General features: G+C 35.5%; 1 protein-coding gene across 3 annotated transcripts in view; it reads right to left on the reverse strand.

Moving 5' to 3' along the window:
* UBE2E2 (ubiquitin conjugating enzyme E2 E2) overlaps nucleotides 1-17,730 on the reverse strand; it is a 380,761-nt gene that overhangs the window by 65,631 nt on the left and 297,400 nt on the right. The gene's annotated exons all lie outside the window — the stretch shown is intronic.

Below are 17,730 nucleotides of genomic sequence, written 5' to 3' on the forward strand. Positions count from 1 at the left end.
ATAAATAGAATCATATAGTATATAAGTGGAATCATAGAGTATATGCTCTTTTGTATCTTCTTTTAATATGTTTATAAGATTCATATGTATTGTTCATTGTTCTATTTTTAATTTCACAAATATATAATATTCCACTGTATGAATACACTATAATTTATTCATTCTATTACCCACAAACTCTTCCCCAGGAATCTTGTGTTTAAATACAGTTTAAGAAGTGATAGTTGTGCAGTGTGACAAAGTGGCAGCAAAGACAGAGTTTACATACTTTCTTTGCCTAAGTATGCCTTGGGAAAACAAGATCATGCATTGAACTGGCTCTAAAAATGGCACAGAAAAGTGAGTATGTTCATACTACATTACTGAAGGTGGATATCTATAGGGAAAAGTACTTAGTTCTTAAATTATAGTATTTTCCTGTTTTGCAAAAATTGGCCTGTATACTTAGCCTTATTTGAACCTGCATTTAAAGATGCAAATTATTTGCTTGTAATTTTTGTTGACAGATGGTCTGATAAAACATAGCCTCAATACTTTATAAAATCAAGAATATACTATTTCAAACAAGATGAAAATAAAAACTCAAGTTTTTTCTTTTTTTTAAAGATTTTATTTATTTATTTGACAGACAGAGATCCAAGTAGGCAGAGAGGCAGGAAGAGAGAGGAGGAAGCAGCTCCCTACTGAGCAAAGAACCCAATGCGGGGCTTGATCCCAGGACCCTGAGATCATGACCTGACTGAGATCAGGACCTGAACTGAAGGCAGATGAATTAACCCACTGAGCCACCCAGGTGCCCATCAAGTTTTTTCTTTAACAAAGATTAATTTCTTGCCATTAAATTTCATGCCAATATACGCAGCACTTAATTTTAAGCATTTTAAGATAAACTGTATTACCATTCACTGTTTTAACAAAAATGTATTACTTTTTACTGGGTCTACTATATGTCCTTATGATAAACATCTTCGTAAAAAAGGACAACCCTAGGGGGACATAGGTGGCACAATTAGTTGAGCATCTAACTTGGTTTTGGCTGAAGTCATGATCTCAGGATTGTGAGATGAGCCCCACATCAGGCTCCCTGGGGCAGTCTGCTTGAGATTCTCTTTCCCTCCTTCTCTACCCCTCCCTGCTCGTTCTCTCTCTCTAAAAGAATAAATAAATAAACCTAAAAAAAAAAATGACCCTACCCTCTAGGTATATCTAATTCTGTGGGAGTGAATGAGAGCATGTGTGCACATACATGTACACACGTACACACACACACACACACACACACACACACACGTCTCTCTCTTGCTCATTTTGAACTTTTCAATATGACACACCAACAAAGAAGAAACAAGATTTCAGAAGTGTTAAAGATATGAGAAAATAAATGTGTATTCACTTGCTTCATCAAATCTACTATTTGTTAGGTACTACAAGATCTTTGTTCTCATAGAGCTTAGAGTCTAGTGTGGTAGGTAGAAAATAAACTAACCAACAAAAAGTAAAAATGTCAGACTTTGAAAAGTTTCATCAAAGAAATGATCTGATGTGATAGAAAACAACCAGTGTGGAACTATCTATATAAGGTGGTCAGAAAATACACCTCTCATTAGATAATATTAAAGATGAGCTCTAAAGAATGAGGTGTTGGCCACGTGAAGAATTGTATCAAACACATCCCAGGCAAAGGGATTGGAAAAAATCCTAAGGTACTGAAGATAAAAAGGAGACCAAAGAGAGGTACAGTGTGGTGAGCCTGGTGGAGAGACCATGAGGGATTTGTAGGCCATAAGAAGTTTGGATTTTACTCTAGGTGCAGTGGGAAGTCACTAAAGATTTTAAATGGGCAGTGGCCAATCACTGACAGTGCAAAAATGAGGGCAATGTTGGAGACAGTTAAACATCCTCTTTATATAGGTATAGGTGCTAAATTCCAGAGTTTAGTGTCATCAAATTTCCATGGTTGGAAAGTAGAAAAAGCATAGGTAACTATAAGGTTTCTTTTTAATAAGAAAAAGGCTAACCTTCAGACACATGAAAAGGTGTTATTCTTACTCATAATAAGACAAATGCATATAATTAAACACTCTTTCCTATTAGATTGTTAAAAGTCAAATATTCAGTATGCCACATAGCACTTGTGAGGAAATAGGAAAAAGGCAGGTACATACATGTAAGTTTGGAGTACAGTTTGATACAACTTCTTTGAAAACAGAGCTGGGAAAAACCTATTAAAACTGAAGAGGCATATAGCCTTTTCCCCTAGCAATCCAGTTTTAGGAAATTACTCATCACACAAATTCACTAAGACAGTATCTACAAATATTCTCAGTGAAGCACTACTTACAATGGCAAAAGATTGGAAATCATCTATACATCCATTGTCAGAAGACTGGTTCAATGATTATGTTATATTCATCCAATAAAATGCTATATAATTATAATGAAGCTGATCTACACATACAAATACAAGACAATCTTGAAGATGATAAACGAAAAGAGCAACTGTAGAAAAAAGAATGGTTTTGGAGGGGAATTAAAATGCCAGGCAATAAGAAGGAAGACTTAATTTTACTGTGTATCTTTTGTGTTGTTTGAATTTTTTACTCTGTGTGTGTGTATATATTTATATAACACCTATTTAAAACTATTTAAAAATAAAATAGTCTGGAGGTGCCTATGTGGCTCAGTAGGTTAAGTTTCTGGCTTTGGCTCAGGTCATGATCTCAGGGTCCTGGGATCAAGCCCTGTGTCAGGCTCCCTGCACAACACGGGGTCTTCCTCTCCCTCTCCCTTTGCCCCCTCTCAAATAAATAGATAAATAAATCTTTAAAAATAAATGTCTGAAGAGGGAAGTTTAGATTGATATAGGCCTACCTCAAAAAAGAAAAATCTCAATTAAAAAAATCTAACCTTACATGCAAAGGAATTTATAAAAGAAAACAAAGCTCAAAGTTAGTAGAAGGAAATAATAAAGATCAAATCAGAGATAAAAGAAACAGAATTAAAAAAAAAATAGAAAAGATTAATGAAACTAAGAGCAAGTTCTTTGAAAAGAGAAATGAATAAATCTTTACCCAGCTTAATCAAGGAAAAAAAGAGAGAACTCAAAGTGAGAAATAGAAGAGAAGTTATAACCAACACCACAGAAATACACAGGATTATAAAAGACTTCTACAAAAAAAAAATCACACACCAACAAAGTGGATGAACTAGAAGAAATGCATAAATTCCTAGAAATATGCATCTTCTAAGACTAAATCAGAAACAAATAGAAAATCTGAACAGACTGATAACTAATGACAAAATTGAACTGGTAATCATAAAAACAAAAGTCCAGGACCATACGGATTCACAGGTGAATTTTATCAAACACTTAAAAAAAAGTTAATACTTATCTCTCACAAACTATTCCAAAAAATAGAAGATGAAGGACTGTTTCCAAATTCATCCCATGAAGCCAGTATTATTTTGATACCAATACTAAATAAAGACAGTACAAAAAATTTAAAATTATAGACGAAGATTCCTGATGAACACAGACACAAAAATCCTCAACAAAATATGAGCAAACCAAATTTAACAATACTTTAAAAGGATCATTCACCATGGTTAAGTGCGATTTATTCCAGGGATGTAAGGATGCTTCAACATTCACAAATCAATCAATGTGAAATACCACATTAACAAAATGAAGGATAAAAATCACATGGTCATCTGACTAGATGCAGAAAAAGTATTGGACATAATTTAACATCCATTCATGATAAAAACTTTCAAGAAAATGAGTATAGAGGGAACATAGCTCAACATAATGAAGATCATCTATGACAAACCCAGAACTACCATCATACTCAATAGTTAAAAGCTTTATTAAAGCTCTATGAGTAGGAAAAAGACAAGGATGTTCACTCTTACCACTTTTATTCAACATAGTACTGGAAGTCCTAGCTATATTAATAATAAAAAAAAAAAAAAAAAAAAAGAAAAGAAATTAAAGGCATCTATATCGTTAAGGAAGTAAAACTGTCACTATTCGCAGATGTCGTGAAACTATATATAGAAAACTCTAAGGACTTTGCCAGAAAACTATTAGAACTAATAAATGAATTCAGTAAAATACAAAGTTAATACACAGAAATCTGTTTAATTTCTGTACACTAATAACAAAGCAGCAGAAAGAGATAGTAAGAAAAATAATCCCATTTATAATCACATCAAAAAAAAAATACCTAAGAAAAAGTTTAACAAAGAAGGTGAAAAACTTGTACTCTGAAAATAATAAGACACTGATAAAAGAAACTGAAGATGACACAAATAAATGGAAAAGATACATCATGACTGTGGGTTGAAAAGAATACTGCTAAAATGTCCCTACTGCCCAAAGCAATCTACAGATTCAATGCAATCCCTATCAAAAAATACCAATAGTATTTTTTACAGACTAGAAAAAAATTCTAAAATTTATATGGAACCACAAAAGTCCCTGAACAATCAAAGCAATCTTGAGAAAAAAGAACAAAGATGGAGGTAACACAATCCCAGACTTTAAGATATACTATAAAGCTATAGTAATCAAAATGTTATAGTACAAAAATAGACATATGTATCAATGGAAGAAGACAGAAAGCCCTGAAATAAACCCATGCTTATACAGTCAACTAATCTACAACAAAGAAGGGAAGAATATAGAATGAGGAAAAGAAAGTCTCTTCAACAAATGGTGCTGGGAAAACTGGACAGCTACATACAAAAGAATGAAACTCGGCCACTTTCTTATACCATACACAAAAATAAACTCAGAATGGATTAAAGACCTAAAATGTGACACCTGAAATCACAAAAATGCTAACAGAAAACAAGCAATAAGCTCTTGGATGTTGGCCTTAGCAACTTATTTATGGATATGCTTCTAAAAGTAAGGGAAACAAATGCAAAAATATATTACTATACACTGGGACTATTCCAAAAAATATATTACTATATACTGGGACTATTCCAAAAAATATATTACTATATACTGGGACTATTCCAAAATAAAAAGCTTTTGCACATGAAGGAAACCATCAACAAAACAACAAAAAAGAAACCTAGGGGCGCCTGGGTGGCTCAGTGGGTTAAAGCCTCTGCCTTCGGCTCAGGTCATGATCCCAGGGTCCTGGGATCAAGCCCCGCATCGGGCTCTCTGCTCCACAAGAAGCCTGCTTCCTCCCCCGCCTCTCTCTCTGCCTGCCTCTCTGCCTACTTGTGATTTCTCTCTCTTTGTCAAATAAATAAAATCTTAAAAAAAAAAAAAGAAACCTATGAAATGGGAGAAGATATTTTCAAATTATATACTCAATAAAGGGTTAATACCCAAAATATATAAAGAACTCCTACAACTCAACACCAAAAACACAAATGACCTGATTAAAAAAATGGGCAGAGGACCTGAATAGACATTTTTTCAAAGAAGACATACACATGGCTAATAGACACATGAAAAGATGCTTGACATCACTTATCATCAAAAAATGCACATCAAAACCAGAATGAGCTATCACACTAGTAAGAATGGCTTCTAACAAAAAGATAAAAAAATGTGTTGCTGAGGATGTGGAGAAAAGGGAATTCAGGTTCATACACTTTTGTGGAAATAAAACCTGATGCAACCACTGTGGGAAACAGTATGGAGGTTTTTCAAAAAATTAAAATAGGAATATCAATATGACCCAGTAATTCTAGTACTAAGAATTAGTACTAATTCAACATTTATATATATTACAATATATATAAATGTATTTATATATACATTTATATATAAATACATTTATTATTATGTAGGCCATAAGAAGTTTGGCCTACATAATAGGCCATAGTACTAAGTATTTATCCAAAGAAAATGAAAACACTAATTCAAAAAGATATATGCACCACTATGTCTACTGCAGCATTATTTACAATAGCCAAGTTATGGAGTCAACCCATCGACACATGAATGGAAAAAGATGTGAGATATATATATTGACATAGTTATATGTATCTATATATCTCCATATATAATGGAATATTACTCAGCCATTAAAAAGAATGAAATCTTGCCATTTGTGATAACGTGAATGGGGTATTACATAAAGGTATTACAGTAACATAGGGGTATTACAGTAAAGTGAGATAAGTTAGACTGAGAAAGACAACTGCCATATGACATCACTTATATGTGAAATCTTAAAAGCAAAGCAAATTAATGAGTGAACTCTTAAATACAGAAAAAAACTGGTGGTTGCCAGAGGGGTGGAGAGTGGGCAGATGAGCAAAATATGCAAAGGGGATTAAGAGGTAAAAACTTCCACTCATAAAATAAATAAGTCAGCGGGATGAAAGATACAGCATAGAGAATATAGTCAATAACACTATGGTATCTTTGTATGGATACAGATGGTGACTACACTTATGGTGAGCATTTTGTAATATATATAAATGTTGAATTATTATGGTGTACACCCGACACTAATATTGTAATGTCAAGTGTAATTCGATTAAAAAAAAGAAACAGTTGGTTTTACTTCGCTAAGCATGATACGCTCTAGTTCCATCCATGTTGTCGCAAATAAGTCAAGCAGAGAAAGACAACTATCATATGATCTCCCTGATATGAGGAAGTGGTGATGCAACGTGGGGGCTTAAGTGGGTAGGAGAAGAATAAATGAAACAAGATGGGATTGGGAGGGAGACAAACCATAAGTGACTCTTAATCTCACAAAACAAACTGAGAGTTGCTGGGGGGAGGGGGTTTGGGAGAAGGGAGTGGGATTATGGACATTGGGGAGGGTATGTGCTTTGGTGAGTGCTGTGAAGTGTGTAAACCTGGTGATTCACAGACCTGTACCCCTGGGGATAAAAATATATGTTTATAAAAAATAAAAAATTTAAAAAAATAAATAAATAAAAGCAAACTACTATGGAAGAGAGATGTTTTAAAGTGAGAAAGGCAGAATAAATGTGGAAATGAAGAAAACAACTGCAAAAATTTGAAATAAACATATTGCTTTATGTATTATTTCCTTGTATTAACTATTGTTTTATATAATCTATACAGATAGAGTTTAAAATAAATTAGTGGCCATGTGTAGGAGAAATAAAAATATATAATATACCACACATATATACTTTTATATTTGCAGATGACAAAGCAAAAAACCTTATTTAACCTAATTCTCTAAAAAACAAAAGAAAAATGGATGTTTCCCATCAATTACAGAAAAGACTATAAGGGGTCTTCTAAAGTATGGCTGGTGGTGATAAGCCAATTGCTGATTTTTTTAGCAAAGATCGCTTCACTATAAAGGGCTGGGGCAGCTAGAATGGAAATCAGGAGGCCAGGAGTTCTAATCCTGACCCTGGCACTTATTAGCTATGTGATCCTAATCACAGTACTTAAAAGTTTCAGTTTCCTTGATAATGAAACCTACCTCTCCAAGTGAGAGGATTAAGTGAGATAATGAATGTAAAATTACAGTATAATGTTTGCATAAAATACTAGGCACTAAAAAAATACAGTAATGTCTAATACACAGCTCTCCATAACGACCAAAATGTCAGCAGAATTTGAAGCTGAAACAAAAGGCTCAAGGAGAGCTGGAAGAAGGTCATTTAATCCATTCCCTTGCAGAGTAATTATTTTGATTTATTTTAGTCCTTATTTAGGCACTTGCGGGAAGAGTAATTTATTTGACTTGGTATAATTGTTCATGCTTTTATGATTTATTAACAGATGAGTCTTTTTAAAATAAGAATGTGATATTTTGTGAGGCATTATTATGTACTCTTGCATGGAGAATAACCTCCAATCCCCAAACACCGAGCACATAATGAAAAAGAGAAAATGTGAGTTTTGTTAATCTATTCAATTAACAGTCTTCCCCTTGGGGAGCCCATTCTGGAAATTTTTAGCTCCAAAAACTCAGTTTTGGTTTAAAATTGCATATTTCTGTGGGTGAGGTCATTTATTCTAGAGTTTTAATCCCCAAACCTGTATCTTTAGTTCACATCACTCACTTGAATTCCAGACCTGTAAAGCAGCCTAATGAACATTTCCCACTCAAATGTCCTGTAGGTTCCTCATAAGAAACATGTCCCTGCCACCCTTTCTGGCCTTGGTTACTCAGAGTAGAAACTGAAGAATTGTCATAGATGTCTCTAAATAGTTACCAGTGGATACCAATACTACTGCTAAAATAGGACTTCTCTAAACAAACAAACAAAAAGCAGAATCAGACTTATGATACAGAAAACAAACTGATGGATGGCAGAAGGAAGAGGTATAAGAGATAGGCAAGATGGGTGAAGGGGAGTTCAAGACACAGTCTTCCAGTTATGAAATGAATAAGCCACGGGAATGAAGGCACAGCACAGGGAATGTAAGAGCATTGTATGGTGACAGATGGCAGCTACACTTTTGGTAAGCATAGTCTCATGTATAAAGAAGCTGAATTACTATATTGTATACCTGAAACTAACATAATATTGTGTGTCAACTACACTCAATTAAAACAAAAACAGAAACTCTGTTTCTCAACCACGGGTGATCTCCCAAGGGTCTCCAGAGGACATATGACAATATCTGGAGACATTTCTGTTTGTCACAAACTGGGGGGCTGAGAGTGGAGGAGAAAGCCTATTCTTGGCACCAAGTGAGCAGAAGCCAGGGATGCAGCGATTCATCCTACTTTGCAAAGGATCTCCCTCCACAAGTGAATTATCTTGTCCAAAATATCAATCATGCTGAAACTGAGAAAACTTGTTCTATCATTTCTTGAATGTAAAGCTCTGCAAAAAGAGGCATTTCTGTATGTTCAGTATTTGGATGCTGCATAGTACACACATATTTACTGAATAAAGGGATTAAAAAAAAGAATTCATATATTATTCCCCTTGTCTTTATCCCTGAAGCACAGTCTTCATTGTTTCTAGCATGGACTTGTATTAGCCCCTGTCTGTTCTCCTTGTCTACATGGTCCCTGGAGCTGTATCTTATTGATCTTTATATATCAAGGCCTAGAAAGCAGTAAGGGCTCAATAAATCTTTGCTTTATAAATTAACCTTAATAGAGACATTTTAAATAGCAACTAATAAGAACTTACAGGAATCTTTGGCAAGTTTCTGCTAAACTACTGAAACCATAAGATAAATGTATCTGATTGCTTAGAATAGTTATACCTGTATGAATTAGTATAGCTATCTGATGCTAGGTTTATTTTATTCATAATCTTGAACTTTTGTATGACTTCGTTCCTCCTCATTTTCTCCATGGGAAGACCTGCATAATACTTGCAAAGGCCAGCTGATAATATCTTTCCCTTAACTCAGTGACAAGCTATGATTACATGCTGACTCTGATCTTGGCCAACTGGGTACTGAGAACATTCCTTTCTCCCTGCCTAATTTTTCCTTGGACATGTTTAAGCAAATCTCTAAGAGGCTGCTATCTTATCAAGAGATCCAGATCCAACTCTATGGAAAAAAAAAATCAAGGAAACTTGACCATTTGCCATAAAGGAGTTGATATTTGGCTGGTAGTCTTAAAAATTAACTCAGACCTCCTGGTTCTATGCAACCTTGAACACAATGGCATTACATATAATACCTCTAAATAAAGTAGAGACTATCATAATATTTTCTTACATGTAGAATACCATTTCTCCACCTCATTTCTTAAGTGGATGACAGAAAATATTTTTTTAAAAAAATTTACAGACACTTAATCAACACAAGCTGTCTGTTCTGTCTTAATCTGTTCTCATCAAGGGGCTCTTTTCTACAAGGTTAAGAAAATTACAAATTTTAAGCATCTTCTGACTCATTTGTGCAGAAGTTTCTGTCTTCACAAGACTATTTCTTTAACATGGCCTTATTGTTCCTGAACTTTCTGCAACTCATGGTGTTTCTCTCAGAGTTCCTAGTATTCCCTCTTTTCTGGAATAATGGATCCCTGCCCTTTGATGTTTGGGATCCTGAAGATTTCATTTTGAAGACATCTGATCTTTTTCTCTTCGGAAAACCCTTGTGAGGGGAGAGCATTACTTATCTAAATCTGAAAACCTTTCTTTGGAGAATTCATGTCTCATTGATAAGTGAGTTGGTATCTTCCCTTGGCTGTGACAGCAAGAAAGCTCCTCAATTTCCAAACAACTGAATGTCTCACTCTAATTTCCCTTATTCACTGGGCACCCTCCTCCCAAATAGAAAAACATCCTTTGTGAAGGAATTTAGTTCTGCCCATTCCTTTCAGTTAGTTATGCTGACAGTAATATCAACAAATACCAACTCCCACTTGGAGTGAGGTCACAGAGAAAGGAATTCCAGAGTATGAAGGAACTGCAAAATACTTGTTTGAGATCCCCTTTTCCACAGCAAGACTCTGATAGGGGTGTGTGAGTAGATCATCAGAGAGGCTGATTACATATCAACTCCAACTCCAAAGTTTGATCCAACCCAAATAGCTTAAGATGTCTTGGGCAATAAACATTTCAGGGAAAACAATGATAAACGAAAGGTCTTTCTCCAAAGTGTGGGGCTGCATTAGACTACAGAAAACTAGAGAGAGGGATCCTCATAAAATATGATGAAATTGAACTTCCTGTCACCCAAATGGCTGATTCCCTTTTAGCTTATTGGCATATTTAACTTGGTTTAGAACAAATAAAGTTGCTATTCCTTGCCTTGAAAACAAACAAATAAAATCCAAATCTTCTTCTTAGTAATTTTTAAATTGGTGATGTTTGGGGGTGGTAGTTGGACACAAAAATGGATACAGTGTGTATTGTTTTAAAAGTAGGAAGAAAATGGCCACTGTTATGATCTATTTTTATTCATCCCATTCATTTTGAAATTTCACACAACATTAAATTATAGCAGGGCATTTTGAAATGGCTTATTATGAAGGAGAATGGACTGAAAAAGAAAACTTACTAATGAGATACAAGTAATACTGTAGCCCAGTCATGACACTGAGGATACAATTGTGAGAATGATCTGTGAAATGGGAAGTAACCTCTCTTTCACTTAGGGCTAACAAAATCCAGAAACCAGTTATTTACTGTTCAACATAGAATAAATAGCTCAGTGTCTGTGAAGTAGGAATACTCTGGAGAAAAGAAGGGCCAGGTGCCTTTGGAAAGAAGATTCTCACCAAAATGGAAAGATAGACACTTGAAATCTCCTCCTGACATTCTTTCCTCTTTGTATCATCAATTTCATCTCCCTTCCAATAAACCTGGTTTAGAGAATGATCTGATATAATTAACGTATATCAGAGTGTAAAATCTAAGTACAAGTGTTCCTTCTTTCAGGGACATGAGCAATTTAAATCGTCTCCACAATTGGGGAATGAAAGGGCCAGTTCAGAACTGGGTTTGGTTTCCAGTTTAGCTAACTAGCTTCTTTGTGACCCATGGACCACTTAACCTCCATGAGCCTCAGTTTTCTAGTCTACAAATGGGGATGATGGTAGTAATGAATACTGTCCTTACGGCAAAGTCGTATGGATTAAATTAATTCAACCTCTTTTTATTGAATGCCTACTGAATTGCCAGGCACTGTTATGGGTGCCAGGAATTTAGGAGTGACATTAAGATAGAAAAAGTCCCTGTACTCACAGAGTTTACACACTAACTGAAGAAAAGGAAACATAATAAGCCCTTAGACAAAGAAATATATAACGTCAGGAAGGAGAAATGCTACAGAGAAAAATCAAGTATGGTGGTTGTGGTGGGGAATTTCACAGGGAGCAGAAGATGGTTGGGAGTTGTCATACCAGAGCTTCTCTGAAAAGGTAATATTTGAGCAGACACCGAAGGGAAAAATGGAATGACCTATGAGAATTTTAGGCAGAGGAAAACAATGAAAGCAGAAGGAAGAGCAAATGGAAGGGCTCTGAGGAAGGAATATGCTTAGAGTACTTGAGTCAAGAGTGACAGTGATTTTGTGAAAAGTATACTGTGAACAGGGTTTTGTGTGTTTTTATTCAGTGAACAGGGAATTGCTGAAAAGCTTTAGGCAAAGAATGAACATATCTGACTTACATTATAAAAGGACTATTTCGTATAGGGGTGTACACTGCAGGGGGCCAGAGTGTTTGTTACTAGGGAAGGGTAATGAGAAATGGTTAGAGTCTAGATTTATTTTGAATATTTATCTTGAGCCAGTGAACCTGGGTCTGGCTAGGCTGTGCATGTTTTTAACTTTAGCCACAAGAAAAATGGAATTCTCATTCATTGACAGCGGAAACCTGGAGGAGCTGGTTTGGCAGGAGTAGGATGGGGTTGCACAATCAATAGTTTGGTTTTGGACCAATTAAGTTTGAGGGGACTGTTGGGTGTTAAACTGGAGATGCCAAAAAGGCAACTGAATCTGTATGAAAGCACTTAATCCACAGCCAGGCCTCGTATGAACGTATGAACTCAGGTTAAACAAGGTAAGTAATGTTACTCCAAGACATGAGGCCAGGCCTCTCAACCCCGAGGCCAGGGCAAATAAGTGAGAAACTGCACTTACACACATAAGCCATTGCTCTTTCTGAAAATCCTGAGACATGCCATCAACTTTTGTCTTTGAGCAACAGCAGAATTATAAACAGCAGTAAAAACAAGTAAATAATAAAAACCTAATTCAAATAAAAAGTAGAACCCCTTGTTGAACTTTAGTTAAAGATCTCTCTCTGGCTTTTAAATGTTGAATATCACTACTTCTTACTGTAACTTATGAACAACTTTATTCATTATTAGCCTTAGCCTGTCAATTTAAGGTTAAAATCTAATGAGGATAATAAAGACTTTGAAAATCTGATGGAACTAAATTACTTATTTCATTGTCTGAAAGCAGTTTCCTATTTAATGACATTTCATTAGTAAGTAATTCATGGTTTGATTTTATAAAGAAATAAAACAAAACCATAAACCATAAAATATATTCTGAAGTGATCTTTAAGATTTATTTTTAAATATATTTGATAAAATTTGTAATGAAAAAACAAACTATATTAAAAAACCTTTTGGTTATTAATAATAGAGATTTCTTTTTCTCACATAAATACTTCAACATATGTATGTACATTTTTAAACATTTTAGGCACAAATGTTATTATTCTTTTTTGAAAAATACCTACTGGCAGTTACCATCTTGCCATTACCAAAGACAATAATAATGTTTTCCAGTAATAGATATGAACACTGAGAGTATGTTTGTCTTGTGCAGGGGTTGCCTGAAACACTAAAATAACAAACATATTGCATTTCCTACCTAACTACCTAACTACGCTTAAATCTGATTTCCTACCTAACTATGCTTAAATCTGTTTAAAATGCCCACTTATTAGGCACCTGGGTGGCTCAGTCAGTTAAGTGTCTGCCTTGGCTCAGGTCATGATCCCGGGGTCCTGGGATTAAGCCCCACATTGGGCTCTCCACTCAGTAGGGAGCCTGCTTCTCCCTCTCTCTATACCCCCTCTCCCAGCTCCTGCACATGATCTCTCTTCTTTCTCCCCCTCTTTGGCTCAAATAAATGGATAAAATCTTAAATAAAATTCTCACTTATTTGTTTATAAAATATCCAGATCTACAGGGAGACAGAAAAAGCTTAATTATGAATAGGCAACCTCCATGCATTTCTACTGTAAAAATAAAGATCTACCTGTTATCTAATGTGACTTAAGTTTGTATGCACATCATTAGAATCTCTGAGACACAAAATATCAGACATAGGGTATCACCATATTTTCAAAGTGCTTTTAGTAGAAAAAATAACATAGAAATTAAACAATATAGGAATAAAACATATTCTATTGTTTTGCTTCTGATTTTTTCAAGTATGCTTCTTAATTTCATTTGGTGTATAACTTTCACGAAAAAAACAGTTTCATATTATTCACAAAAAGAGAAATAATTGGGAAAATGGTATATGTGAAACCTTCCACATCTCATTGGTAGTCAAATCAATAAAAATTAAAGCAACCATGAAATATTACTTTTCATCTACTGGGTTGGCAAAGATTAACAAGGACTACGAATCCTCAGAGCTGAGCAGAGTGAAGGGAAGTACCATACTCTCACTATGTTGATGGCCATGATGTCAATGGATACAATTTTTCTGGAGGGCACTTTATCAACTTTTTTTTTTTTAAAAGATTTTATTTATTTATTTGACAGACAGAGATCCCAAGGAGGCAGAGAGGCAGGCAGAGAGAGGAGGAAGCAGGCTTCCCGCTGAGCAGAGAGCCCGATGTGGGGCTCGATCCCAGGACCCTGGGACCATGACCTGAGCCGAAGGCAGAGGCTTTAACCCACTGAGCCACCCAGGCGCCCCAGCACTTTATCAACTTTTAACAAAACTCTACAAATATGTATAAACCCATCTACCCACAGAAGTTCCATGCCAACAAATTTAGCCTCAGGAAATAATTATGTAAGTATACAAAATATGTAATTAAAAGGATGTTCATCACATCACTGATTATAACAAAAATCTTGGCAAATCTTATGTCCAAGAACAGGAAATTAAATTTGGTATATTTATACAATGGAATACTGTGGAGCCTCAATTATTCTAATGCAGTTATATGTTTATTAGAAAATAAAGAGTGTTGGGTGAAAATAGAATATTACGTAAAAAGTAATTCTAAAACCAGGGGGACTATGGCTCAATATTTATGTATATTATCTGTGTGTATGCATACAGTATATTTTAACACAGAGAACAAAATCTCAGAAGAGTTATAAAAAAATGGCATGAATAATTAATTTTGGGGTCAGGATTATAGACCGTGAGAAACAAACTGAAGGTTTTTTCACATTTTAAGTCATAGAGGTTTATTTGTTGATATTTTTAAACTGGTAAACGTGGCTAAATCGTTTATATTGTTGAATTATTTAATCTGAGCATGAGAGCATTTAAAATCCTCACTAAGGATTCCAAGTGTAAGAGTTTAGAAAAAGTCATCTCATGGATCCCATTATGCTATAGACTAATTTTATGATATGGATACCTGATAACCATTAGACAGCCAATCAGATTTTTTGTGAACCTCTGGGCTCACCAATAATTCTAACACCTACTGCTATCTGGGTTCATTCTTCAGGGCACTGAGAAATGTTTCATTAATCAAAATGTAGCTACTATGGTTGATGGAAAGGATGAGGGCAAAAGAGACCCCCTACCCCCAAAAAAGGATAATTCCAAATACAGCCTATTTAGAATAATAGAGATTAGAAAAGCACAGACATGGCACTTCAAAAGTATTAATAAAAAATGCCTTTGTTTTAGTTAACAGCTTTCAAGACACCCACAAACTTCCGCCCCCACTTAGAATAGCATATCTGCCTACAAAATCTGGTTTCTAAAATTGATAAATTAGGTAGTGATAATTTGCATTCAAAAACTTCCCACAGGTTTCTAATAAATGTACATTTAAATTGTGATTTGAGTTACCAAAATTTGATTTTCCTCCATCTTAAGAGATTATTTATTCAAATTCATTTAGTGGAATAACTTATTTTTTTCTGGTACTATTCTTAACAGATAATAAATCTGCCTTTTTTTTTTTTTAACAGAAATATAGGCAAATATTTACTTTGAGTAAAATGAAGCCCACTGTCTGAGAAGTAGAGCTATTCAAAAGCAGACTATGCAGCTGTGGGTCAGATTTTCCTCATAAGAATTAACATCTACTTCCCTGTAACTGATACCCTCCTGTTTCTATTTTTGTCCCATCCAGCCACCCAAAATAAGGTCTAAATCCTAAACCATAGTTCCTAAAACATCTGAGGACAGATATCACATTCCTCCTACACCCTATTTTTACTGGTGAACATCTCCACGTTAACTGTTTTAATTCAGTGGAAGTACATGGTCTGTGTAGTCAGAAATCAGTAAATCCTTGGTTGTCTATTCTTGGAAATCTCTCTAAGCCTCATCGAAGTTTCCTCATCTGTGAAAGGGAACACTCAAGCCTTAGTAGGGTGTTTGAGAAAAGAAATGAGTTGACACAACCGATATCCACTGTAGTGTTTTACCCAGTGAAGCAGTTCAAGAATGTAGATGACTCTCTGCCCAGCTTATTCTTGTTTGTTCTTAAAATGAAGAACTTAGTAGTTACTGGAGCACTCCAGATACAGTGCGATTGGTTCAGAGTTCCGAGGACTGTAGTCCTAAAAATATCTCCTTAAGGCTTCAAGAACCTTAAGTTCCCTCAGAATTCTAGTGAGCCAAAAGCCCCAAAATTTTATTTATCTGAAAATAAAGTAGGTCTCTCCTATCATGTATCATGCTTTCTTTCTGATTGTCACTGAACACATTTAGCTTTGTTAAATTCCATCTTGTTTTGGACCATTCTTTCAGTCCATTGGGACCTTTTTGGAAACTGAATTATTTTATCTAATCTATTGGTTCCCCCTTCTAGCTTTAATCTACACGTTTCTGTCATCAGAACTTGGAGAAGCCCACACATCTTCCGAGATGTACAGAACAGCCTCTACCAAACTCACAAGCAGCACAATTTCCTGATCTGAATTGTCACTCCCCGTCCCCACTCTGTACTTCCTTTACTGAAGAGGCTGTCAGAGACAGGTCCTCATGTCACTGGCAGGGCAATAAGTACTCCAGGTGACTTATGTGCTGAGCCCGAGTAGAATGAAAGACAAAAGGTTCCCATCCAATAAAAGGAGAAAATAAATATTAGAAGTTCTATGGCTTCATCACTGAAAACCAACCTAATGCAGGTATGGGTGGTCACCAGTACCACCAGCTCTGTCAACTTGGTTAAAATATATCATGTAATGTAGAAAGGAACACAGGCTTTGAAGTCAGACCTCCTGGGTTCAAATATTGACACTACTATTTGCTTGCCATGTAATGCTGGGAAAGTTGCTTAGTTTCTCTGCACCTTGGTTTCCTCTTTGGTAAAATTATAGTTATTACTTTTGCTTTGGTAATAAAACAATATCCAAGCATCAGTGGAAAAGAAGGAAGAAAGGAAGAGAGAGGTGAGAAAAGAGAGGGCGGGTGAAAGGGAGGAAGGGGAATTACAGAAATTCATGGTAAAGGTATGGACCTATTTTTGCTTTTTAAAACTGTCCATTCCAACCTACAACTCAAGCAAGTTTTATTTCCCTCTGCACTGCGAGGTTAAAGTCGGGTCAAATGAGATTTTCTTCTTGGTGGCCAATGCAGAGAGTCAGTGTCCTTAGGGTCTTTTCCTTTCCAAAGTGGAGAATAAATTTAAATTCATCAAATGACTGACTTAGAGGCAGTAGGAAGGAATGTGAAGAATTCTTGGAGTATATAGTCTTGTCTTAAATAAGTGTCAATTCCCCTATGGTTCATTTATAGTAATCAACTATTACAAATAGGTTTTCACGAAATGTTCTTGGCATCACTTTTAAGTCTTTGTAGGTCACACGTTCCATTCTAGTGCCTGTATACTTCACGTGAGCAGCTGAACCGTAGAGGCATCAAAACTCCATAGCTGGTGCCCCGAGACTTGCCTTAGTGGGGCTCCCTCCGCAGTTAGTCTGGCTCCAGAGCTTGGCTCTGGCTCCAGCTTCAGGCTATGTCTGTGTTTCTGGGTTCTAGGGCTGGCATAGACCCATTCTCACTCACCTAGTTCCACCCATAATGTGCTGTTTTATGTTATATTACAACATAAACCACAAAAAGGAGACACTGAGAAAGGATGAGAAAAAGCAATGAAATATGAATAAGGG

The sequence above is a fragment of the Mustela erminea genome, chromosome 1 (genome assembly GCF_009829155.1).
Source record: "Mustela erminea isolate mMusErm1 chromosome 1, mMusErm1.Pri, whole genome shotgun sequence".
Classification (NCBI taxonomy): domain Eukaryota; kingdom Metazoa; phylum Chordata; class Mammalia; order Carnivora; family Mustelidae; genus Mustela; species Mustela erminea.